The sequence below is a fragment of the Adiantum capillus-veneris genome, chromosome 14 (genome assembly GCF_014529385.1).
Source record: "Adiantum capillus-veneris isolate H3 chromosome 14, ASM1452938v2, whole genome shotgun sequence".
Lineage (NCBI taxonomy): Eukaryota > Viridiplantae > Streptophyta > Polypodiopsida > Polypodiales > Pteridaceae > Adiantum > Adiantum capillus-veneris.
The window spans coordinates 142,376,021-142,387,875 of record NC_140944.1 but is presented as its reverse complement, the minus strand read 5'-3'; the positions used below and the strand labels follow the sequence as shown (position 1 = coordinate 142,387,875).

The 11,855-nt window shown below is 39.7% G+C and overlaps 1 pseudogene across 1 annotated transcript; it reads left to right on the top strand.

Annotated features, from left to right (window-relative positions):
• Window positions 1–8,072: 8,072 nt before the first annotated feature.
• On the top strand, window positions 8,073–9,456 carry LOC147443272 (uncharacterized; annotated as a pseudogene). The gene is made up of 4 exons (XR_015190272.1): window positions 8,073–8,190; window positions 8,316–8,341; window positions 8,862–9,155; window positions 9,235–9,456. The product of XR_015190272.1 is annotated as an uncharacterized LOC147443272 (transcript).
• The last annotated feature ends 2,399 nt before the right edge of the window (window positions 9,457–11,855 follow it).

Sequence of the window (11,855 nt, the reverse complement as noted above, 5' to 3'; positions counted from 1 at the left end):
TATCTGCTTGGTTCATGCTAACATGGGTTGAATTGCATCTTCTACCAAAATATCTCGACCAAACATGATGCATTTAGTTAGTGGATGATACAACCTAATCTTTGTTTTTCTAAACTGTACACCATTTTTGAACTGCCACGTTGTCACAGAATTGGCTGAGATGGTGCATGGCGATCCCTCTAGGAGTCTAGAGCGTTGAGTGCATGCACCTGTACAAGACATCGCCATCACACACGGTGTATTTTGTTTGTGCAATAAAAAATGCCAAAAAGGGTCTGATATTGCCGATGGAGCATCAATGCCCACTGTGTATTATGTTCACAACACTACCTTAACTAGCATTCATGTCTAACACGATGAATGGATTTTGCAACCGACTTGCAATTTAAAATTCCACCATAGTTATTCCTTTATCAAAGCTTTGGACACAAACGCTAGAATATGCATCCAATAATCATTCCAAACTTGGTTCTGTTGAAATTAGGGCCTCCTAATCTTGGGAAAATAAATATCCTTTCAAAACATTTTGAGTGCATAAGTGAAGGGTAAGTTTAGGAAATGCTAAGACACACGAAGGTGGAAAGTCAAGATTTTTTGTGTTCACATGAAGAGGTGATCGAGTGCACATTGGTACAGTTGTGTTTCTCTTCTCTTTTATTTTCCTTCAATGCTTTATTTTCTTTAGAGTGCCCTTACACTATGAAGATAGTGAAAAAAAAATATGAAGCCATTAGGAATCCCATTCAAGAACAAACCACTAATCGAGCATCCATATGGAAACAAGACTTTGCTTCTCCATTCCTTCTAAGGTAGCAATATAGTCTTAATAAAGTCTAAAGCTAGATTAGCACCAAAAACCTCAACAAAAATAGAGGTAAAACCCTAACCTAAAATGTGCTAATTAGTACGGCTCTAACTATGAACCATAGGTTGAGATACCATGTTAGGAGATTAGGGTTAGTAAAACCAAGATTAGAATTAGGCTATGGTACTCACTAAGCTACCATTCATGATTAGTAGCTTTAATTGTGGAGATTAAGAGAGGAAAAGAGACGTCAAATGCAATATATGATCCAAAAAGAGAGTTACATTCTTAGAACTCAAAGAAGTGAGTACAGTCGGTGATTATATAGGCAAGAGGGAGAGCCTTTGAATGACATCAGCAATGAGGTAAGGACAAGATACCTTCTATTTGAGTCTTGTCTCATCCCCACAATTCTAGCCAGCTTCATGACCTTTTAGGCTACTTTCAGACCTTATAGATTTGGCTATAATGAGTATTTATCTCATAGATTTTCCCTAAGGTTCATATTCTATGACCATAGAATGATCTAGGCAATGTTCAAAACACATTGGACTTGTATTTCTAACATATATAGAGTGATAGATTGCAATAATTTAGTGGGACACCCGTTTAATATATACACAAAACACATGATGGCCTCAATTCAAAATGCATAAGGCAAAGCTTGCCTTTGGACCATACATCGTGTAGCTTTTGTTGTAAGTGACTTGTTTTTTCTTCAACAATGCTATGTTGATGAGGTATATGGTTGGTGTTTCATCCCAAGACTCATAAAATATGTATTGAATTCCTTAAGACATGTCCCCCCCCCTCCCCCTTCAGAATGTACCACATTGTTAGACATATGGAAACCAACATCCTAAGCCTGAACCTAATCAATGAGATCCCCAACACGTGGCATAGTTAATGATGTATTCTCCATTGCATAGTGGCTTGATAACCCCTCAATTGTACACTCTTTGTGTTCCAATTATTGAGTTCTAGTCATTGAATCTTGTTCCATAGTTCTCTCTCTCTCTCTCTCTCTCTCTCTCTCTCTCTCCCCCCCCCCCCCCCCCCCCCCCCCTCCATGTTCTCAACATAGTATCGGAGTGCCATTAATACTCTCTTTAGATCCAAGTTACTCCTAATCCCATTTTTTGCTTTATTGAAATCCTAGAGATTTATTTTTTTTAATTTTTAAGGGTTTATTTTTGTATCCACTACAGATCATCCTAGCCAATAGAATGATTTACTATGCTTATGAATAAGGTTCTAATCCTCTTGCCACTTGGTGCCCTTTCCTTTGTTCTCTTGCAACTTATGCATCCATAGCGGTTTGCCCTCACTATCCTCTTCAATCATTGGCACCATCATTCGTGGTTCCTCACTCGACACTCCCAAAAGGTACATTGTCCCCATCCTCTCTTGGCTGAAATTCTCAGCTCACTCTAGAGGGCTGTAAGGAGCTTGTCTAGGCCGAAATTTTTAGCCCACAAATGACACCACCAAGGGCCTACTGTTTAGCTCTTTTACCTCATGGCCTCAACATCACGCAACATCGACCCACAAGGACAAATTCAGCCCTTGATTGAGGCTATATTCAGTCCACACACACAATGGTGATCTTATCCATGCTATGAGTGCAAGATCAAGAGATGGTGCTTCAACAAGATTTCAAAGCTTGTACTTTTGACAAGCCACATTGGAAGCTTCAACCAAGGGAGGGAAGAAAATCAATACTAATGGAATATTTCTTCAAAGCTTGCATTGTCCAAGCAAGTTACTCGAGCTTTCTCCATACTCATTGAATTTTTCAAAAGTCCACGAAAAGTTCAGTTTTATGCATTTTCATGAATAAATTATAAAGGATTTTCCCACCGGGTTTTACTTTGCTCTTGTCCATACTCATGTCATTGGGTTTAGACACTATCATTGCTCTAGTAAAATCATGTGATAAGACCACCCATGCATTTTTTCCCTAGCATATGTATTGAGTTTAATTTATGAGATCACTTTTTCTTTATACTCTTTCCCAAAGGATTCTAATTCAAGGGAGATTGTGACTAGCCTCTGAGTCGGCCGAAGGCTATGTGTGGCATGATGGCTTAGCTATTTTTGCAAGTTTTGGAGATTGATGCTAGTAATAAGGCTATTGATGTGGTAGACCAATTTCCTTTGAAAGTAAGAAATCAAATTGTTATCATTATCACTACTTTTGGACATTTTATCAATTTTTCTTATGTTTTATTCTAAAAAACCATTCAAAAGAAGCAACGTAAATAGAACTCTCCTTTACCTACTATTCTTAGAGTTTAAGTAAAAACCAACCACCTATATTTTTGGGTGCATGCATTAAGAGAGAAAATTAGCATAAAAGCGGACAAAAAAGTATCTTATGCAGCTTTGCTCTTATGGAGATTCTGATGGCTCCGTTGCCTTCGAAAGGAGGGGATAAAACACCTGGTCGCCTGTTCAAGATGCTCTCGGAGCGCCCCTCTTCCTCTTGAAGAGTCAAGAAGTTGATTCTTGGTGAAAAAAGTGCAATCTGCATGAAGACGCGATTGAAGGATTCGTTTCTCTTAATAGAAGTGGTTATTTTTCACTTAAACTCTAAGAATGGTAGGTAAAGGAGAGTTCTATTACTATTGCTTCTTTTGAATGGTTTTTGAGAATAAAACATAGGCAAAATTGATAAAATGTCCAAAAGTAGTAACAGTGATAACACAAATGCAGCTCAACAAAATTATTATGCATACAAGCGCAAGTTATATGCTAGTATACATGCTCTCCATAAATGGAAGCATTATTTATATGGTGAAGAGTTTGAAATTGTGTCTGACCATGAGAGCATCAAGTGGTTTACCAATCAAACACATTTGAAGGGTCAAAAGCATAGATGAGCAATGATCCTTCAAAACAATGATTGATGTTTACGATATCGTAAAGGTCAGTATACCATGTTATACAATGCATTAAATTGTATGTCACAAATCAATGCTAGCATATTAAGATTGAATATTGGCATCTCTTTGACGAAAGTGTAAGCATAATCCGATGTACAGTACGGTGTACAATCATGTACAAAGGAGGGATCCTTGTACACTTCAATGTGAGTGCAGAAGGTCGCTCTACACTTTATCACAAAAACATAATTACAACAATGGAATGATTTTTAATTTCCATCGACGATGGGTATCTAGTCACAAGGGGAGAGTATGTGTGCCCATGGACTTAAACACTAGGTGCCAAATTATTTTTGACTATCATGACAGTAGGTCACCCTAGTATTTGGAAGACATGTGCATTAGTTTACATTGTGTGAACCATGTTTCCACAAGACTTGGCCCATTTATGCTCATGTATGGTTATCAACCTTAGTCTCCAAATACCATAGGATTAGCCAATGAATGCATACATCTCGCTAGGGATTTATTGAAAAAAAAAATGATATATTGAGGATTCTCAAGAGAAATGTTAAGCAAGCTCACGATTGCACAAAATGTTTGCAAATGGGAAACACAGACAAGTCTCCTTCACGAAGGGAGAGTGGGTGTTTTTTAAGGTTCCAGAGCATTCCAAAAGTCTGAAAACTGGTTCTGCACCTAACATTTCACTTAGGTATTGTGGTCCATTCCATATTCTTAAGAAGATTGGTGAGTGTGCATGTGATTCATTTGGTTTTTCTACTATTGATGCTTCCCTTATTAAGGAGAGGCTAGAGACATTTTTAGTTGGACATATTTGGAAACGCAGTTACTCTGGCAATTTATCCCTTCATTAATTTCAATGGATAGGGGGCTTTCTCTACACAGAAACTCCCTCGTCTTCGGTCATCTACCTCCAACTTGTTACATTGCAGATTGAACAAGAAATGGGGTGCTCAAAAACTTAAGAATTAGTGGTGGTGAAAGTTTACAAAATTGGGCCTCCCAATGTAACCAAAAAAAATCTTTCTTGCTTTGATTGATTCTCCATAAAGGCATTTGGACTACAAAAAAAGATAACTTTAGGGTCGTGATGCCAAGTTGCATAAGAGGATAGTTTTCATTTATTTATTTTTGGAAAAAATAATAAACGGGACCTAGAGATTCCAAGGAAATTGGCAGGTATTAAATATTTTGACTTTAAGTGGTAGCATATTCTTTTGGGTGAGTTCATGGGTCTCACTGTGGATTAGGGATGGATATCTGTGGCACATTTGGAAAAAAGGAAATAACAAAACCAACCAACAAAGAGTTGGCAATGATTTGTTGAATTGTGTGGCAGCAGATGTCAAGCATCGACTCTGTAATCAAACCCTCATTTGGCTGAGGTACCTTGAAAGATATATAAATGCAAAAGGAAATACATGTAGTGGCGAGCAGACACAACACATCGAAGTTTGTTTATGTGTGGGAAAATGAGCTATTGGACCAGTTGGATGCGCTATTGGTGGAGCTCCATGTTTACCATGCCAACATTAAAAAGTTCATTGACTTGCATGCCAAGATTTCCTCCGGTGTCATTGAGACTAGAAACGAAATAAGGATGAATGTTGTCATTATTTTTGTAATGGACTTTATGTACACGAGGTAGTCCATCTCAAATGTAAAAAGGTCAATCTGTAAACTTGATGAAGCTACTTTGTCAAAGCAAGTCCAAATTAGCAATTACGTGATAACTTTTTCTCTATTATATATTCTTACATATTTTCCAAATAAACATCACTTTAAGTGTCGTATATATGGAGATCATGCAGGGAGGATCATGATCGTTCATCATATATATAAGATACTATTGGAAATTTTTTAAGTTGCACCCACATGATAACATGATATAATATATATCGAGACTGTGCAAGGAGGATCAGGACCATTCATAAGATATATAAGATATACTATTGGAAATTTTTAAAATTGTACCAATATGATAACATGATATAGTAGTCGTGTAACAATTAATTAAAAAATATATGATAGCATGATTATTGATATACAATGAGGGAGTGCCCGTGTAACAAATAACAAGTTGTGCATATGTGCAAGAGCATTGTTCTAAGCAATGATGCTCCATAACATAAAACAAGAATACAAAAACTTAAAACAGATCCAAAATTAAAGCAAAGCTTCCTTTTTCTTGAATAGAGACATAGAATTGTCCCTATTCCAAGAGGTGCATTCGCAAGATTATTGTTTACATATAGTTTGTCTTTGTGCTTCTTTTCTTTTTGTTCCTTCAGTTTGCTAGTCTTAGGAATTATAAACACGAGTACTATCGGCCACCTTCGGCGGCCTTTCTCTCTCCTTCGCTCCCCCTCTGAGCTCTCTCTCTCTCTCTCTCTCTCTCTTTTTCGCTCTCCCACTTTTGGCTTATAGCCTTCATCTCGCAGAACATGACACGTGTAAAATGTCATGGGTTCCGGCATATTATGTTAGTAGATTTTTATTCTTTTCTTATTTTGTCAAAAAAACGTTATCCACAAGATCTGTCAACGACTTGTTATCAACAAAATTGTGAAGACTTCAAGGATGTATGGAGAGAAAGAATATGCATGTGGAATATTTCCACATTTACCAAAAAAAAATTGGCTCTACACCTCTATTCTAATATAGTTTTGTACATAAATCTACATGTTGTAATTCCATACTGACATCAAAGTGATATCATACAACGACCTATGATTATAGTCTAAAGGCTTGAACAAAGCAACATAAAAGACAATGATAGCTTGCGTGGTGTGCCCATGACATGTACATCTTGTGTTATTTGTGGGTCACAAGATATATAAAGACTTGTAACTAGAAGTGCACGCAAAGCGTCCTTGCATTCATATGAAATACTTCATTAATCGAAGCTATGGAAGATGAACAAAGGTGGGGCAAGAGGCACTTACGGTGAACTAGAAGTGTGTGAAAATTGCAAATTGCTTCGTCCAAAAACAACCTTTGTACTCCTCCTTGTGGACATAGATAAAGAAAAGATGTGAGGGGTTGCTTTTAATACACATCTTTGTCTATGTTCTTTTAATGCTAGTCACATTCTTGCACATTCTATACTACAAGTGATTATATATCGGACACATCGCACACACAACTGTTAGATGAGTGTGCTCGGAGAGGAGATACTATTCTCCCCTGTTGTTGTAATCACAAAAAGATGTGCCCTTCGTTCCGTTAGTGTTGTGGGGGGGGGGGGGGGGGGGGGGGGGGGGGGGGGGGGGGGCGCTAATGTTACGAGTGAGATATGAAGAAAACATATGAAGAAAACATATAGAAAGAGTACTTATGTTGGCTATTGAAGAAGCTTGATTCAGTTATATGCTTCAATCTACACGTGTAAACTTGTTATATGTAAGGGAAACTATTCTTCCCTTGTAAAGAATAGAAGCAAATATAATGCTCAGCTAGCTCAATCCAACTATAGCACAAAGGACAAGCTTTCCTTTTTTTAAAAACAATTAATAATTAGTGAGTGCAATCCAATTTCTCTATTCCTTCCTATTACTTATTTCTCTCTATTCTTGAAGTTGCCCATTAATTAAAAGCGTAGACCCTACCAAAACTATAAGCTCTCCTCTCATCCCTGTTCCCGCGCACACACCACCCCCCTTTTCGCCGGTGGCCATCAGTTCATCTCCCTCGATTGCGAGCACTGTTGCTACTCAGCAAGTTGTTCCTCGTGAGGGTGACGGAGCCCCTCCCCCCCCACAACTACCAGCGCTTGGCAAAGCCCCCCACCTATTTTTCTCTCGTTTCAGTGCCTTGCAGTTGCACCTGCACTTGGCAAAGTTCATCACCTATCAGCTCATCTACTTGGCATGCTGTAGCAGAGAGAGATCCCTGCAGAAAAGAGAGAGAGAGAGAGAGAGAGAGAGAGAACTGTGCATGTCCGCTACGTGGCCACCCCCGCCTTGCTCCTTCTCACTTTTCCACACTCGCAGGTCGTAGCCCCGTAGCTCGTGCTCGCCTGTTGCGTCCTCCTCACGATTCGGGCTTCTGATAAAAATCGGGGTGGTTGCCACCGTGGCACCCCCATCTTTCATTGCGTGTCATTTTTCTTTCCAGCGTGGCAATTTCCTGCTTTGACGGCACTGCCATCGGCTCGCCGCTCGCCGAGCATGTCATCTCTCTCTCTCTCTCTCTCTCTCTCTCTCTCTCTCACTCACACACACACACACAAATTTGCAGAGCACATGAGAGCCGCATGAGCGACCTCTGATCAGCAGTTTCAGGCTCTCTCTCTCTCTCTCTCTCTCTCTCCATTCAGCGGCTTGAGAGGAATGCACAATTCCTTGCAAATAGAGTGAACGTCGAAGCCAAGGGCCAGAATCAAAAGCCGGCTTAGGGAATTCAAGGCATCTGTCGATCTTTGTTCCAGCTCAGAGATTGTGGGGTATTTTGCCAGCGGGCCAGCTCCAAACAGAGGTGAACCCTTCTGTTTCTTAACTTTAGCCAAAAAAAACATTGAAAATTATAGAAAGTATTTGGAGTTCCTTCTTTTTTCTGAATGTCTATACTATTTCTAATGGCTGGTGGATTGTTATATGCAGGTTCAATCCGCATCATCCTCCCAAATGTATACTATTTCTCATGCTTGGTGCCCTTATTTTTATATGGCATTTGGAAAGTGTTTTGTCTTGAATGAATTTTGAAACACAATTGGTAGCTAAGACGATGCTCAGATTTCATGGTTTAATGCTAAAGGGGTAAAGAAATTGATTTTGCTAATGCGGTGGGCAATTTAGCAGAGCCCCATGAAATTCCACTAGGTTGCTAGATAAGCATGAAAGTCATTGGGTGTTGTAGTTTAGGGTCTCGGACAAGCACACTAGATTTTCCCATAAATCTCGATTGGATGAGTAGTTTACAACATTGACAGGACTTACTTTGTCTCATGCTGTGGTATATTTAATTGTTTGAGAACCTTCACACACAAACTAACATTTTCATTGTTTGTTGCTATCAATTTAAATAACTTAATTTCTTTATGACTTTATGACGCATGCACACATGCACACACACAGAGATACGTAGTGGGAACGTACATAATCTTGCCTCTTTAAATGAAATATGTAGGCGAAATTGTTCCTATGTAGGACCATGTCCCATTTTACATCCAAAGGCCCGTGCGATGGCATTCTACTCCTATGGGTAGCTTGGAGAACCCCATAGACCTCATCACACCACCTTCAATAGGCGGCTTACACCACCCGATTTATCTTTGTACCCCAACCCCCGAGAAGCCATTAGAAGTGCCTACAAAATCAGAGACAGCTAAGGTGGTGCTCAACAGAACTGAAGTCATGGAGTCAAACACCATCACTGAACAGAGAGAAACCTTTACAACAATGCAAGTAGAGGTTGGAAATTCACACGATAAGCCTACAAAGGTACATGTTGCTACACATACTTCAATTGAGAGTTTGCACACTAACATAAAATAAGCATGCTCAATGTGTTGTTGTGCAGGGTGCAAGGAAACAAGGCAGTCAGAGTAAGCACAACAAAGATGCCCCCAGGAGGTCAGCAGCTTGATTGCAAAAAAAAGCAAAGCGCACTTTGAGGATCACATCCTCAGGCGTTCAAAACGCCTGCTTTCTCGAAACAACATTTATGATTAGAAATCTAGGGGTTTAGGGTTTTTCGGCTATTTATGGTAGTTTAAACTTTCGCTAATGCAACATCTTTTTTTCATTCTATTGTCCATCGGACCGCCTTCTCTCTCTCTCTCTCTCTCTCTCTCTCTCTCTCACACACACACACACACACACACACACACACACACACACACACACACACACACTGTAACATTTAATGGTCTAGTAACTTGTGTGTAGCGGAAAATAGCATGAACATAGTGATCATTTCATTTGAATAGCTTCCTAATAAGAATAACAAGAGTGCTTGGGTGGAGAGAGCAACAAAAAGCATAACACCTAGTTAGATAGCATGAACAATACTTCAAATTAAAGAGAGAAATTAAGCAATTGACAACAGTTGAGGACCGGATTTGCATGGAGCCGGTCCCCCCTCCAAAAGGCTTTGTATTATGGTTTCTCCCATCAAGAGAGACATTTTACAATACAATTCTTTGTGTTCCTTCAAGACTAGCTAGTGCAATGAAGATGGAAACTTCATGCACTAAGAAAAACACTTATCAAACACAACATCAATTCCCTCACGGTCTCAGACCCAAGACCTCACACACCTTTGAAGATGGTGAGAGCTAGCGGGTATGAGAGTAGATTGAGAGGAAGAAGGAGTATTTCTTACAAGAAAGATGTACATCTCCTCACATAATCACTCATATTAGCATAGCTTAGCTTAGTAATTAGCATGGTAGAGGAGATGAGCATGCATTGAAGCTTGGCTCTTGGTTGGATTTGCATCACAAAGCCAAGAGTTGTTGGTGTAGGCCTCCCTTCTCACAAGCTTGGAGTAGGTGGTAAGCTTTCCATTAAAGCTTGAGAAGGAGAGAGAGTCTTCTTTGCTTCACACATGAGATTGTGTGTGTGTGTGTGTGTTAATGCCTTCCAAAAATCAGCCCCCTCTCTCTCTTGGTCGACCCCCCCTGCTAAATGCTCATGCTACCACCCTATTGGGCCTCCCCAGGCCTAGTCAATGGAAATTAATCAGCATAAGTGATAGCCTTCTGACATGTGTCCCCCTTTCCCCTTTTGTGAGAGATTTAGGCAATTATTTAATTCAACTAAACTCTCATTGGACCCCTTTGCCTCCTGGCCAATAGGAATCAAGCAAGTCATTGGGCTGTTGAATGCTCATTGGACCCCTTGGGAGACTGTCCAATAGTCTTCTAGAGAGCTTAATTCTTATTGGTTCTTTTATTAAGTGTTTTAATATTAATTAAACTAGGTTTACTCTAGATTAATTCTTATTGGTCCACCTCCAAGGCCATCCAATAGGAATAGGGTACACCTTGTGGGCATCTGGGCTAGGGAGCTGACATGTGTCCCTCATGGCTCGCCCCCTCCTATGTAGGGATGGTTGAAGACTTTTGGGACACACACAAAGCATCCAATTTTCCTAAGCTTCTGGCCTTTGGACAGAACCTTAGCATTTTGGAAGTCTCAATGGGCTGAACCTTAGGGTCTTTTAAGCCCATTGGTGCACATTGCTCTTTTGCAGATCGCTCCCCTTTTGGATCCCTATTTTCCCTCCTTTGGATCCCTACTGTGGCCGGTCTGCTAGCTTAACCAATATTATAGCTTTTTCTCCCCTGGCACTTTCGCATATTAAATGATCAGTTTAACATGAGAAAATCGTTTAGGAGAATTAGATATTGATTATTATGACATTACACAAAGGGAGCTTGTGTGTGTGTGTGTGTGTGTGAGTGAGTTTCTCTCTCATCTCCTACTTCTTGGGCTCGCCCCCTCCTATGTAGGGATGGTTGAAGACTTTGGGACACACACAAAGCATCCAATTTCCCTAAGCTTTTGGCCTTTGGACGGAACCTTTGAATTTTGGAACCTTAGCATTTTGGAAGTCTTAATGGACTTAACCTTAGGGTCTTTTAAGCCCATTGGTGCACATTGCTCTTTTGTAGATGGCCCTCCTTTTGGATCCCTATTTTCCATCCTTTGGATCCCTATTGTGGCCGATCTGCTAGCTTAACCAATATATTCTAGCTTTTTCTCCCTTGGCACTTCCCCATATTAAATGATTAGTTTAACATGAGAAAATCATTTAGGAGAATTAGATATTGATTATTATGACAGTACCTCTCTCTTGAAATCATAGTCGTCCTCGATTATGGGGTAGAGAAGATAAAGCATATTCATTAGTCCTTTTTCCTAGCGGGTAGAGGATCCCTATGTTACCCTACGACATCGTTCCAGAATGGATGACTAGTTCATTTGGTGCTTGAGAGCTTAAGCTGCCCCGCAAGCATGTCTGCACATTAGTCCTATTAATCTTCCATAATAGAGTGACAAGCTCTACTACGTGTTTGGGAGACGTCGTCTCCGCAAAATTGATCTAAGCATGCATACTACTTCATTTTTGTGCACAATAAAGAAAAAGAGAGTCTTATAAGACAAAAACTTTGTTCATTTTTAACATTTGTACAT